The 15,623-nt window shown below is 30.3% G+C and overlaps 1 protein-coding gene across 42 annotated transcripts in view; it reads left to right on the top strand.

The window, feature by feature from the left end:
• The window catches only part of LOC118199817 (uncharacterized), a 458,327-nt gene that overhangs the window by 200,142 nt on the left and 242,562 nt on the right, over nucleotides 1-15,623 (top strand). For 36 of the 42 annotated variants that reach the window (XR_015042679.1, XR_015042642.1, XR_015042670.1 and 33 more), the window contains one exon: nucleotides 11,373-11,399. The gene's annotated coding sequence lies outside the window, so the exon portion shown is untranslated. Of the gene's footprint in view, nucleotides 1-11,372; nucleotides 11,400-14,882; nucleotides 15,102-15,623 lie in introns of those variants that run through there. The other 6 variants (XR_015042671.1, XR_015042663.1, XR_015042673.1 and 3 more) reach the window with 1 other exon arrangement.

Here is a 15,623-nt window from a genome sequence, read left to right on the forward strand (position 1 = left end):
TCCTTCTTATTTTATAAAGAGATGAGATTTTGAGGTAATGACATATTGAATTTGAGGTAGTGGTTCCGTTTATTGACATACAGAGTCACAATCCTTTCAAACAGTCCATGGATCTTCTCATTAAAAATTTTTGGTATCGAGCCATATCCTCCTCTTGCTCGTTTACATGCATTCGACTACTAAATCTTAACTTTTGCTTCGGCCATGTTACACTTATATATATATTCTATAACTTTTAAAAATTACTTCATTTTGCTTCATCATCCAGCCTTGTAATTTTACTTTTAATACATTTTCACTCTGTCTCTTCAGAATTCCCATTCACATGAAACTACCGATACCGATACTGGTTATAAATTGTGCATGAACGCTATTAGTTGTTTCAGTAAGGGTGACATTCATTTTACGAAATGTTCTAAATGAACTCGGAATAAAACTTAATATTGCACAGAAACACTCAGGACAACCATCAGAGCAGGAATGGGCATTACTTAAATCATGTTAATAAATCATAAAGCTCATTGATTGTTTCTTACAGACTGTGCGGAAGTATCACTCGTCCATAATTGGTTACACTTGTTAGAAAATTTCATGTTTCCGCAGAGATGATGGGCGGAAATGTCACATCCCCGTTAAACATGATACACTGTGCAATAACAATACTAAAACATCATGAAATAACACGATAATTTAGTAGCCCAGTATATCCGTGTACTACAATTAAAGGTATATAGAATTTGAATTACGTCTTATTTGCGAAAAGTACTGTTGTCACAAGGTGTATATTATTGTACCTGAGCTTTGATTGCATTACTTTGAATCTGAAAGAGGAAATTAGCAAAAATCAGCACAAGCATGCAATCCTTTCACTGTTGAATGTATAATTTTGAAGGTAACTTAATACCTTCATATCTGCAGTGACATAGCTATCAATTAATTTTACATATTTTAAAGTTTTTTAATGAATTTTGAATAAAGCTCAATATTGTTGAACTTCTTTAAATAAAAGTGAAAATAACTTCAAAATTTTCTCAAATTTTGAAGATAAAAATTTTGAAGATAAATTTTCTCAAATTTTGAAGATATTTTCACTCAGAATCATTTTCCCCCCTAAGAAACATGATTATTTCCTCATTATATTTAGCCAGCAACAGTAATCAAGTGCTATGTGTGATTTAAAATAAAATTTAGCATAAAATTACGAACTCAGTTAAAATTTTCAAATGTAAGTAGCGTTTTGAGAAAATTAATTGTAGCAGATACAGTTTTATTGAGTCCTATATAATCAGCTGTTTTCAAATACATTCACATTTTCTTTATTATAAAATTTTTAAAGGCGTATTTTTAATAAACTTCTTCTTCAGTTTCTTTCGAGAACAAGGTTGTATTTATTGCTTAAAATTTTGCTTAAAATTTTTATGACTACATTTTCTTATCTTGCGAATGTAACCTAACTATAAGAATAGTTTATTTTCTAAAATCTAAAATATGCATGTGAATCTAATGTGTGGATCAATGTCTCTCTCTCTATGTATATATATATATATATTAGGTCATATAAAAAGTCTCCTCGGATTTTTAAGATTTTGTCGATGCCTATATATCCGGCAACACTTACCCGATTATCTCGAAAGAAACTGTGCTGAAAAGGTGACATTCAGCTTCCATTGTTTGTGACGATAGTTTTCTAATTCGTTGCTCGTGTAAGAAGCTATATTGATTCGAAAATGAGTGAAATATCAGAAGAAATATGCTACGTGATGCTTTGTTACTATAAAAAAGGTTAAAACGCTGCAAAAACATGCCGAAAAGTTTTATAAGTGTATGGTGAGAATGCTGTGAATGAACGAAGGACCCAGGAGTGATTTGTTTGGTTTCGTTCCGGAAATTTCGATGCCAAAGAATTCGGAATTGTCAGCTATGAGCTGCTGCAACCTGGCGAAAACATTAATTCAGCTCTGTACTCTGCATAATTCGACTGTTTGAACGAAGCAATTCAGAAAGAGCGACCAGAATGGGCCAACATGGAACACAACAAGATGTGTTCATAGCATGAAGATCACAACAAGTTGTGTTCCATCGCGGCCACAGACATCTTTGATGACTCGGAACGAATTGACGGAAACTTGGTTGGAAAGTTTTGATGCATCCTACCGTATAGCCTAGAATTTGCACCGTCTGACTAGCATTTGTTTCGGTCTCTGCAAAATTCTCTTAATAGGAAAAAATTGGCCGACCGAAGCGCAGCTGAAAATCACTTGGCCAAGTTTTTCGACGATAAACCATAGAAGTTCTATACCGATGGAATTACGAAGCTACCCGAAAAATGGCAAATGGTCCTAGATAATAAATGATCAATATGCACTTGATTTAAAATTATTTACAATAAATCGAATCTTTTTTTTTTTTTTTTTTTTCAAAAATGTACCAAAATACCGCGAAGACTTTTTATATGGCGCATATATATATATATATATATATGTATATATATTGTGATTTTTCAAATCAAATTTTGTGAAAGGAAATTTTTTAAGAAATGATTTTTAATGTAGATCATACATCATATGCAGTAAAATAAAAATTAAGCGATAAATTATTACTCAATAACGTTCTACTGTTTTATATTAAAAGTGAATCTATAAGTATATATACGATTGCAGTATTTAATTAACTAGAAATCAAGTTACTATTTATAGATAAAAGCCTTAAATAGAATTTCTGTAAAATAAATAATTTCCCGCGTATTCAATTAATTTCGTACAAGGAAAACTGTTAAAAAACTTGAATATTGTATTTATTTTTTTCAAGTATATTAAGTTTGGAAAGAAAAACTATATATGCAAATAATGAACAGTAAGTCTCCTGAAGCAGTACTTTCTATTTCAGTGATGATTAATAGATATCTATTATTGATTCATAATCATTAATCACTAATAATGAATGTTTTCTTAAATGCATATGTAGCTAATGTGTGTCAATTAATATAACGTAATCAGAAGTTAAAAAGTCGTATCAACTTTTCTTCAAGAAGAGGTTTTAACCGAAAATTTAAAGCTATACTTTAGCTAGTAAATAAAAGTAAATAGAAAATGTCAACTCGCAGTTTTCAGTACACTTATCTCACCCTTTATTATCATCTCTTCATGTAGTAAACAAGATTATTTGAACTCCTTTAAGTGTTTCATTCCAAACAAAGATTGAATGATATTTTCTTCCTCCCGATATGGACGAACGAAAAAGTTACAGCGTTTTTGCGGGTGGAAAGAAATTCACTCTTTATCGAGATGTCGTTCATGATTGGTTAATTCCGTTTTTATCCAAATGAGAAGTCAGATGTCACTCGTTAAGGGTCAAATACGACTCTTTTGAATTTACAGAGTATAAAAAGGGAGAGTTCTAAAAGTGAAGCTATCTTATCAAGATCCAAAATTTATTATTTATGCACTACCACTTTTCATTATTACTTAACAAATACGAATTAATTAATTACGAATGTAATTAAAATTTTTTACAGTTTATAAATAAGTAATGTATACTATGTTCTGCCATATCATGGTCGATAATGGAATGAATTAATATAGCTTCAAAAACAGTCAAGCATTTTATCTTTGTCATAAAAATCAGTTTCGTACTTGTTGATCTGTTGTGTAATTGTCAATAGTGCCAACAAGCCTTGGTAAAAAGCAGAAATCGAAGAAAGCATTTAAGTACTTCTACATTAAGTACATAAGGGCTAAGTACTAATTATAGAAAAGCGTATACACGAAAAACCGAATAAAGAGAAAAAATACTGTATTTCTTGGATTCTACATAGATTCTAAAACGGAGCCTTTAGTTGCAGTATCACTAACAAGAAAAAACGATTTGGAATCGGAGCATAGAAATAAATGACATAAAATACTGTAATCCATCTTTTAAAAAATATCAAAGTGGGCTTAAAAGAAAACATTTTAGGGTGATTTTGATTCATATGCAACAATAGTGTAAATATTTATAAGAGTAATATGAAAAAATTAATTGCATCGGAATAATTAGCAATAAAAAAAACCTGAGATTCTAAGATGTAGCATCGTTTTAAGGGTATTTATGAGATAAAGAATGTTTTACAACCAAAGAAATTAGTATTAATAAAAGATAATAAATAATGTATATTTATTATCTTTTATTTTTATTTTAATAATAAGATAATAAATAATGTATATTTATTATCTTTTATTTTTATTTTAATAATAAGATAATAAATAATGTATATTTATTACCTTTTTTTTAATATTTGCTTTTCTTCAGTGCTTTTATGTGAGTGTTGTTTGCTAATTAGTGAATTAACTGCTTATTCAAGTACAGTTGTCAGAAATAACTGTAATAATAAAAGTTTTTTTTTAATAAACGTTTGGATAATGAGACAAAAAAGCTAGTATTTTCCAAGTATAATTAGTAAATTAATGTAATGAGTTCTTTAATAATAATGAGTAGTACGTGAAAATCGTATTTTAACGATAATTAAATTTTACATTGGCCCTTTCCCTAGTTTATTTCTTTTAATTTTTATTTCAAGGCAAAAGTTACCTTATCACATGAATTGGTTAATTGGTTAACTGGTTAAATTACAAAGAGCTGCTACCATTGACTTTTGCCCTAAGGTATAACATTGGTATTTGACTATTGCCCTAAGGTGTAAGATTTCCATCTTACCTGTTTATTTATTCAGAAGCTGCATAATTTGCGTAAAGTTTAACCTAGATTTCATACTCATCATTAAGTCTAATTCAGAATGAACAACACGCTTCAATTTAATCCTTTTAATAACTATTCAATACCCATTATAGAGATAATAACGGTGAATATTTAGGAAGAAGGAGCGAAAAATGACGCTAAGAGAACTCTGGCGACTTGACACTGGTCTCAACTTAATCAGTATTCTTCACCAATTCATTGTGAACCTCTGTCTCACGTATTTTGTTAGCGATAATTATTGGTTATTTATCACGTACCTTGAAGCTTCGAGTTCTGAAAAATAATATAACTTAATAATAATAGGCAAGAGTTAAGAAAATACACTTTCAAGAGTGTAAATATTACTCAGCAGCATTTATTCCCCTTCAAATCTTTCAACGCCTATACTTTTTTTAAACGAAAAACGCTTGTAATAATTATTCTTATGCCTCGAAGTGTTGTTTATTGTGCCTCATCTTGTTTCTTCGACCCTCGCGTGAAATAATTAAATGTTTGATGGTCATTTTGAGGTTTGATTCTTTTTAGCAAACTTCTTTCGCTTTTGAGGCGGTTCAAGTTAATAATTTTTCTTTGTTCTTATTCCTACCTTTTTGTCTTAATTATAATACTGGTTCTTAATTAATGCTTCGGTCTTTGCGAAAATGTGATGTTACTCCTGAAATTCCTCAGATCTTCTTACTATCTCTTCCTCCTGCGGTATTTGCTGTGTGTTGGATATAAGGGAAATAAGTAATTAACGCTTAGCGTTTGGTATAACAGCATCAAAAGGAAGCCTGGATGAGTAGCGTAGTTGCATGCTTGTACCTAAATTAAAGATCTTTGAATTTAAGAAGCCATTCTAATTTTTTAAAAGAAATTATTAAGTATTAGACATTTAGTCGCCAATTTCGGTTGCAGTCTGAATCATATCAGCCGCCCCCCCCCCGTGCTTTTTTCAGTAGTTTCATTTAGTTAAGGGAAAGATATAACTACCATGAAGGGGGAAATTCTATGGAGTTTTTGAAGCAAAGTCTTGTTCCTCTTTAAAAACTGATCACATTTAGTTCGCATATGATATTTCACTAATGAGTTTATTCCTACTGCAGATTTATAAACCTAATTGTTAGAATGGCATTAAGTAATTAGCAAATACTAATTTTGAACTTTTAACTTAATTGTTCCCAATTTCTTAGGTTTCCGCGCAAAGGAATTTAAAAGAAACCAAATATGGGTAAAAAGATGATATGGAATAAGTAATCAGTAACAAAGTTCTTTTTTTTATTTATTTATTTCATTTTATTTTTTCGGAGGTTAAATATTAATCAAATAGTAATTGATATAAATGAATTATCACATCAAGCCTAAAAATCAATTAATTTAAACAGTATTTTATAAATGCAAAAGAAGTACAATAAAAATTTTCATTGACTCGAAGGAAGCCCTTGAAGCAACAACAAAGCTGCATGAGACGCCATGCATCCATCATCGATGTGATACTACTGCTGTTCACTTGTAGAAATTCTGTACCCTGCAATGGGTTCCCCCATATCGGAGTCAAAAGTAATAGGATTACCGACGATTAAGGCATGGAAACCTGACATGTCAATGAGGACTCACGAAATCTTCTAGGAGATACTAATATTACTGAATATGTTGCAATGGAAAATACTTTATGTAACTACCAAATACTATGAATATTTTCAGGAGGCACTGAAGTTATGTAAAAACTCTTAGTCAAATCTTCATGCTGCCTTTATATTTTGTTACTATAACTGGATTATTGCTCTTTTTTCTTTTTTTTTTTTTTTTTTTTTTTTTTTTTTGCCCAAAGGGCGTTAGCCCAGAAGGGCTATTAATTTCGTTTTGGCATTTGGCGTCGATTCACTGTAAGTATCACTTTTCAAAGTGTTGCCATCAAGTATTATCGCCCTGTGTTATATTTAAAGAAATTAAATAATGAAGAATCTGCATAAATGTATATATGTTTCTCGCATTGTGATAAAACAACGGTACCTAGAGCCATCAAATTTTCAATAATGTAATTCTGCTCCGAATATAGACATCTGGAAGCCCAAATTTGGAATATGTTTTATTATCGATTTCCTATTTTGTAACACTGTAACGAATTTTTAATTAAGAAACTCAACGATTTCAAAGCAAGCAATGAACAAAAAAAATTAAATTACGTCCAAAGGGGCGTTATTTTAACATTTTGTGTGTTACATTTATTTATTAAATATCACGTTCTTCGCACTTAAACCATAAAATTCAGTTCAACAGCAGTATCTCAAAACAGTTTTAAATTGAGCATATCCTTTAGAATTTCCGCTACAGAGACTCACGCGTCGGAGATAAAAATGTTTTTTCTGTACAACGTTGCCATTGCTCGCTTTGAAATTCTTGAGTTTGTTAATCCAAAAATTCGTTAAAGTTTGACAAAATAGGAAATCGATAATAAAAGAAATTCCAAATTTCAAATATGGCCTTCCATATGTTTATATTCGTAGGAGGATTATGTCATTCAAAATTCGATGGCTCTATGTACCGTTGTTTTATCACAATGCGAGAAATATACATATGTATATTTTTCATTATTTAATTTCTTTAAATATACCACAGGGCGATAATACTTTGTGGCAACAGTTTGAAAAGTGATTCGCCGTTTGTAGCGAATGGACACAAAATCGCAAAATGAAAGCAATAGTCATTCACAGACAAAGACCCTTTGGACTTAAAAAAAAAAAAAAATTATTATTTCCAGCGCGCGAGATTATGTATCAGAATTCCAAAGATATGGTCATTTTATGGTTTAAGTGCGAAGAACATGATGTTTAATAAGTAAAGGTAACACAGAAAACGTTCAAAAACGCCCTTTTGCAAAAACTGAAAGCTTTCAGGTTTTTTTTTTTTTTTTTTTTGTTTTTTTTTTTTTTTTTTTTTTTTTAATGTGTTTATGAAGTACCTTTCTTGGTCTTAACACAATGTACCAAGCTCTTCTGAAAAAAGAACTAAGTGTAGATTTAAAATGCGAATTTTTTATTCGTTGAACAGCTTGTAAATATGAATTTTTACTGATACCTCCAACTTCATAATCAAAACTCTCTCATTATTACCCCAAAAAATTTGTAACGCCATTCTTTAGAGCAAGCTACTGCTTTTTCATAAATTCAAAGTTTTCATCTAACACTAATTTTCTAATGTCTGATCCAACGAAAAGTTCTTTCTTCTGTTTGGTTTATGGTAAAAGAGGGAATTTTTGCTTTCTGCCAAAGCTTTCCTAAATTGCTTTATCAAACTCAGTTATGGGCAAAGAAGTTGTAAATTAAATTCTTGTTAATAAGACTTTGAAGTTTTTGCTGTCAGGTTGAATAGGTTTTTTTAGTGGCTTACTTTCTTCTTAGGATAGTTGTTTACCTAGGATCCATAGTTTCAATCGAGATTTTGAATCTAGATGTTTTCGCAAGATTCGAATACTGCCATTTGTGTAGCTGGCATCAATAATGTATTAAAATTTTTTTAATATTGAAGGTCATCGACAATTCGCATTTACATTTTCTATTTATCGCATGCTTGCTTACTTATGACGTTGGCATAAAAAAAAAGTTGCGATAAACCATTTAGATTAGCATCGCATTAGCTGCATACGCTTGATTTTGATGATAAGTTTCAATAATTCTATGCACGTTCCTCCGCTAAACTAATCTCTTCTTTCCTCAAAGAAAAATAGTTTAAAAAAGCGAAATTCAAATGCAAATGCAGGTTTTTCGTGCTGGAAGGAGTACCAGATAGGCACGAATTGGCCGAAAGGAGATCGTGAAAGTTCAGCGAGCGTTTTCTCAAACCAGAAGTTACATGGTTCTCTGTTCTTAGAACAATCCTTCTTCTAACCACTTTGTATAATATTCACGTGGTAAAAAGGCGATACGCCATGTCAAGTTTCAGGAATTAAAAAGCGATTAACCTTAAGGAAAGAAGTGAAGAGAAAACGAAGAAAAGGCTGAGAAACGCTTGGCTATTGATAACTTTTTCTTTGGGCCGTATAATTATAACGCGCGACAACGTGCAATAACAGGACCGAACGCGCATCATGATTGCAGTCCGCCTTTTTCTAAGTACATTTTCTGTTCTATAATCCCAAACAAAGGGCACTGCAATCTCCAGAGCTGTATTTTTCTATGGAACTGCTATTTTTCTAACAAGGAAACAGTGTCTGCAAAAGAGAATCGAATATTAATTTATCAAAACGTCTGACAGTTCATTTAGTCAAGTTTCTGTACCAAACGTCCTTTTGTTTTAGTAAAAAATGCTAACTTGATTATTGTATATAAAACTCGAAATTTGGAAGGATGTAAAAGTTTTACATATTTATTGAATAGTTAACTACAATTTTTTCTAAAGCTTTTTTTATTCTTTTTTTGAAGATTAAATAATGAATACAAAACGCGGAAAGTTCTTTAGGGGGGAAACTTTGTTTAATATTAAAAATTCTTAATTAAAGCAAATTTTGAATTGCACATTTAATGAAAAGCAAATTTAAGAATACTCTTTGAAAAAATATGCTTATATTTATTTATCAGCACAACTCGAAGGAAATTTAAGTAATAAATAAAAAGTATAATCAAATCTATTTAATACTGAAGTTTATTTTCTCAACATATTTTCAAATTATTAGGGAAAAGTTTCTTTGATATTTTTATAGAATTTTTTTTTAAAATTGAAGAAAATATAGAGAAAGGGAAAGATTATTTCAAGAATTAGCGTAATTAAACCTAAACATGGAACGTAATGTAGAGAATTTACAAAACTATGAAAAATTAAAAAAAAAAAAAAACTATTTATTTTAAGAATTCGTAAAGGTGCTTTAAAGGTTAACACTTTTAAGGCACGAGGTGATACTGGTGATTTTGGTAGTATTTCAATTACGACAGTTTCGTTCTTTTCTTTAGTTAAAACTTCTACTGGATGTCAATCAAATTAAACTTTTCAAAAATTTTCGGAAAAATGTTTGCATATTTTTTGCAGTTCCATAGAATATTTTTTGGACTAGCATTCAAAAAATTCGAATGACTAAAAAAATGCGAGTATTCGAGTTTAAGAATTTGGAACCTTTCAAGATTCATGGAAGTCCCTATCTGTTATCAGAATACCCGTTTGTTGTAAGATACTTTGAAAGCAACCTTTACGAACATATGAACGTATTCTTTAAACAACAATCAAACTTTTTCTTTTAGCTTTTACGCAGAAATATGTTTTGAAAGAATTTCTATTACATGATCTATGAATGGTTTTTCCCCCTTGATTCATAAACCACAGTTTCTGAAAAACTTATGAACCGAACTTTAAAATTGAACTTATTACTTAGAGTTGAATTTATTATCCAAGAATCATGAATTGTTGATTGAATTCATTTTCAAGAATTCAAAAGTACCGATACTTGGTGTTCTTTGAAATTCATGACAATTATATAAATCCTGAATTCAGTTTTAAAAAGTACTTTACTTAATACACTCATTTATAATTTATATGAGAGGCAAAACATTGTATATCCAAAGATTAATGTTTGCTATTTTTGCTTAATTTATGTAGAGAGCTTCTGTTTGCAGTTAACATGCAGATGGAATGTTAACTGCAAACAGTAATGGATAAGCTATGTTAATTCATAAATTCAAATATTACCATTTCATTTTAATGCCAAAGGATCACTGATTAACAGACTTTAAACAAATAATGGAAAATAGATAAACAGTAACCGATACAGAAATGACAACTCGATCAGATTGGAATACATAATCTCACGTTCTTTATCGTAATTAATGAACAATCAAACAACAACTGATCTGAATAATAGCCATTTAGGATGAAGTATCAAAACGTTGATTTATTTAATCAGTTCTGTATGCTTTCAGAAAAGATTACTGCAACTGCTCTGAAACCCATAGGTGCCAAAACGTATACAATATATTTGTATTCACATATATAAGGCAAAAAATCTTGCAGATTAGTTCCAAAAGCTATTCTTCAGACGAGCTGCTCTAACGAGCAAGAGTATACCCTTCTCAGGCAATCTGCAAAAGATTTGTGTTCTACCAGCTAAGATAGCTGGGGTTGTCACCTACCTTGGTATAATTTCCAGTTTCCACTTAACAATGAGACTCGCATAGTTTAATATTGTCAAAATTGTTTAATTATGAAGCAGCCTAGTCACCAAGATTTTAGATTTTTTGAATTTAAATGGCCCTTATTTGCTTAATACATGGGGAAAAACTTATGCAACCAACTGGTTATCTTCAAACTTCGGGAAAAAATGTCCGTGTTCTGTCATTTTTCCAATGCACTACTTTCGAGCAACACATAAACTATATTATCAACATAATTTAAAAATTGCGTAATATGGATATTACGCAATTTATGTATTATAAATCGCTATCAAGTAAGTTAGATATATGTACATTTACTGGTAAAAATGGTGGGAAACATAGGAAAATGGTGGGACACTGCATTTAAAATATAATCATCTCATTTTGCCTTCTGATATCAGCAGAATAGTTCTAGTTTAGTTGTTTGATTTCTGTCTTACTTTGTAATACACATAGCTATTTTTGTCATTATTTTAATTTAAGCATATTAAATTCTTAACATTTTGAATTTTCTATTCATAGGTGAAAACGTTATGAAGTGAATCAAATGTAAGTACAACTATTATTTTATTTATTTATTTATTTTTGCATTTGAATGTGTATTTGGGATTATGCCCATTAAAATTAAATAATTCGGTTGAATGAATTACAGAAACTAATACTTCCTTTCATAATGGTAGAATAATCAGATTTTCGCACTGTTTTCTTAACCATGGTTTAGTATTAGATTCTTATATGATTTTAGCATTTTCTCTAACATAGATTTTTAATTCTTCCTCAGATTTTAGCATTTTCTTTAGCATAGATTTTTAATTCTTCTTCGGATTTTAAATAAACCATTTTTTGAAAGATTTTCAGTTAACGGCAGGATGTTAGTGGAATACTTTCAAATGTATTTGAGAGAATTCCTAATTTCTTGTTCAACTTAGTAAGGTATTATAAGAAAAAAGGAGAAAAAAATTGTTTTTGAATAAGATCTTCCGAATTGTAAAGCCTCATTTGTTATGCGTTCACCACGTTCATGACACAGGCTATTTGGTCATCTTCTTAAAGGCACATAAGACAATTGTGTGCGCGAAACATTTCAGGTGGGATTAATTTTCATCTTTGTTTTCAGTATATAACAAGACAGGTATATTTAATAGAAAAGAAAGGAATCCTGAATATTCTCCAAAATGTTATTTAATTTAGAAACTAGGCAAATAACACATTTTGTAATTTCTCCAATAAAGCTTAAAATATCTTGAATATACTGTCTCGTCTCATGTTGTATATAGGGGCACAAATTTCTAAGCACTATTTTAAGATTTTTTTATATGTACAGGATCTGGATGAAGGGTGAATTTTAAGAAACATCCATTATTTGCATCAAGAATTCAAATTAAAAAATACCAGAATGTTCACAGATTAAAAAATTATTTCATTTTATCTTTTAACTGTACTTATTGCATAATATACTCTATACATAAAAATAAACTTTTTTATTATTTAAATTTTCTAAATAACTGCTTAAAATATCTTATAGTTGTATGGTATTTTACTTCATTATTGCAACTGAAATGTCCAGTTTCATTAGCGTAACGACAGCAAGCAATATTATATACTATGTGATTAGTAGATTAATCAAGATAATTACGTTCACGATTAATGCATTTATGCTAACTAGTTACAAGGTCGTTCATTCTGGTTTTGAAAAACGCTGAATTCTACGTTCCAACCTTGAAAACTGGAGACTATGAAAATGTCATCTGGGGAGACTATAAAATGTTCAACGAGCTGAGGAAAAGAGCTTATTAAAGATTATCTTGAAACATTTAGTGTCAAAGTTTTAGTTCATTGACCTCAGTCTGTTATAAATAGGAATTGCTAACTAAGTTGTACACAATTTAAAATGATAATTAAAGATATTTGATGACGTATTTATAACAATTAATTGAACTAAAGAGAAGAATTAATAATGTTACTACCCAGTATTCTTAAACAAGAGCCATTAAGAAAGTGCAAAAGAGAATTAAGTGAAACCTATACCGCCTTTGCAAGGGAATAACATCTTATTTTCAAACCATGCATGGTTAGAATATAAGGTGTTGCTTTCTCCTTAAAATGCCTTCCTGCGAACTTCATTTGTATGAGCAACCTAATATTTTTAATAAAAAAAGTATTAAAATAATTTATAAAATCATTTATTTTAATTTTAAAAAACAAACGTATTTACTTAATTTTGCTTCAAACTATGGTATTTATTTCATTTAACTCTCTCCCTTTTAGAATATTCTCAGTTGTTCAAATTTATATTTGTAAAATAGCCTGACACATTGCATAACACCTTCAAAAACTGAAAGTTCTTTTATATACAGAAGGCTATTATTACGGGCTTCAAATTTTGGAGTGAATATGAAGATTTCTAGCACTAGAGATTCGATATTTACATATACAGATCAAATATTGCTCCTTTTGTTGATAGAGATCCGCATTCAAGACATGAAGTTTGCCATCAGCTTACACCTGGAATCACGAAAAATAGCAGAACACTTGTTTTTCTCCGCAATTTTTTCCCTGGATCGGCTTACTGATCACTCTTGACTCTATTACTGCTCACTTTTTACTGATTTATTTCTGTTCACTGAAGCTGTTCTAATGCTTTTGTTTCCTAAAATGCTTATTTACATAAGACTATTTTTTTTTTTAATTCCTGAGCATCAAACTTCAGATTTGTTTACAATATAACTTTATATATTTGCTTTCATATTCCAATCCTATATGACTCTACATTTTGAATTCAGCATTAATTCGTTGGAAAATAATATCTTAATACAGAACAAATGAGTCACGAATTGAGATAAAAATTTATTTCCAGTCTGACTGGTTCATTTATTCCGGTTGCAATTCGAAATTTGACTGTAAATTTTGGCTAGCTTGAAATATTATCTTTTATTATATGGCTCCTTCTTCAAATATTTGGACTGTATAATGCTGGTGTGTTTAAAAAAAGAAAATTAGAGTTGTCCAGTTTTCGTCCTTTATGCTCATCTATTTAGGAACATATAAAAACTTTATAAACCCTTAGCAATATCAGAAATAAGTAGGGACTAATTACTGTCAGAAATTAATTACTATCAGAAATTAATTATTATCAGTAATAATTAGGGACTGATTACCACCTAGTTGCATAAAGCACTGAAGTAAGGCTTCATGTTATAGAAGACCTGTAAATCATCTTAGAATTTCCTCGTGATCTTATTTTTCCTTCATAAAAACAATGAAACAAGGTGTTGTGGATTCCATTAAACAGTGCTATATCTAGAGCCGCATATTAGGCCCCATTAAGCTAGTCTTTGTCCCGGGTATGATTCTGTATTATTTATCATGTTTTTCAGACAAAACCGTTAATACTTTGCTAAGTTATTGCTTGTATATTTCAACAGTTGTGTCTCACGGATAAAAAAAGGTTTTCTTTTCTTGCAAGGTCGTTGCAATATTTTGTCACCGTCGTTTGTGCCACATTGTGCAATCTCCAAAAACGTGGCGATTTTTCCGGCTTTTGCTTTTTACAGTCGAAAACTGATAGACATCCAGAGCTTAGAAATCAAAAGCCATTACCTATCTCTTTAATCAAAAATCCTAGCACCCATCTGGATAATCTTCGTCAGGTGCCATTGAAAATTCTCCTACAAAATTGATAGCAATCGCAGCAGGGTGCACGCAGCAATAAAAGCATCCGCTTCAGTTACCTATAAATCAATGAGGATGCTTCACTGCCTAAGCAAAAGCGAACTTAAATGAGCCACTTCTGTGTTACCCCTTAGGCGCCGTCATGATGTTTCATTTCAGCGAGTTAAAAGTAACTCTATCGTCAGATAAACTAGCTATTAGCATTTTTCATCTCTGGTGTGCCGTAGGCTGAAAAGGGTGAAAAATAGTCTTCCAAACATTATTGACTATTCACGGTTTACTTACATGGATTTGGAATGCATCTAACATGTTCATCAAGCAGCTGTACTTCCCAAGAAAGGGTTATCTACGAGGTAATAATGGTTCCCATCCCAGATGCATCTAGCTATTGTGTTTTTTCAATTTATATCTACTGTCGAAACCATCAGGAATGCCTCTGCTGTATTAAATAACCTAGAAGATGGTATCTATGGTTGTGGGCTGATATTTTTTTAGGTACATTTTATTCTATTTTAAGTTCAAAGGCATACATAAATCGGCGCAAAAGTCTTGCAGTGTTTATGTCTACTTGTGTTTAAGGTAAGTCTTTCTTTTTATTGTACGTTACAGTAATACTAATATCTTAAATTTGTGAAATTTTTTAATATTTCACATAGCTACTTTTCAGATGTACTAATTGTATTACAATGATGAGACTTCTTGCACTTTTGAGTGTCTTTAAATTTTCGAAATACATATCAAATTAGCAAAATTAACTTTAAATTGACGTAACTTTTAAATAAAAGTCTACGTCGAGCTCAGTATCTTCCCCCTTCCTTAATTTTGCATTTTACATTGATGTGTACATTTACGTAATATACAAACTCTTGCATCAAACTATATATTATATTGCTTCAATAATTATGAACTTCTTAGGTGCTTTCCAAATCTTTTGGTATCGCAACCTAATTTATGAAACGATAATTTCTTAATTTAATTTATAAAAGACATATTTATAAATTTATGAAATTCAAAACATTTTGCAGATCAGCATTACTTTAAAAGTTACGATGAAAAATTAATCTTGTGAGATCCATATAGCTACATACATTAAATAAATTT

The sequence above is a fragment of the Stegodyphus dumicola genome, chromosome 8 (genome assembly GCF_044657685.1).
Source record: "Stegodyphus dumicola isolate Sdum_Otavi_A_Nest chromosome 8, ASM4465768v1".
Taxonomy (NCBI): domain Eukaryota; kingdom Metazoa; phylum Arthropoda; class Arachnida; order Araneae; family Eresidae; genus Stegodyphus; species Stegodyphus dumicola.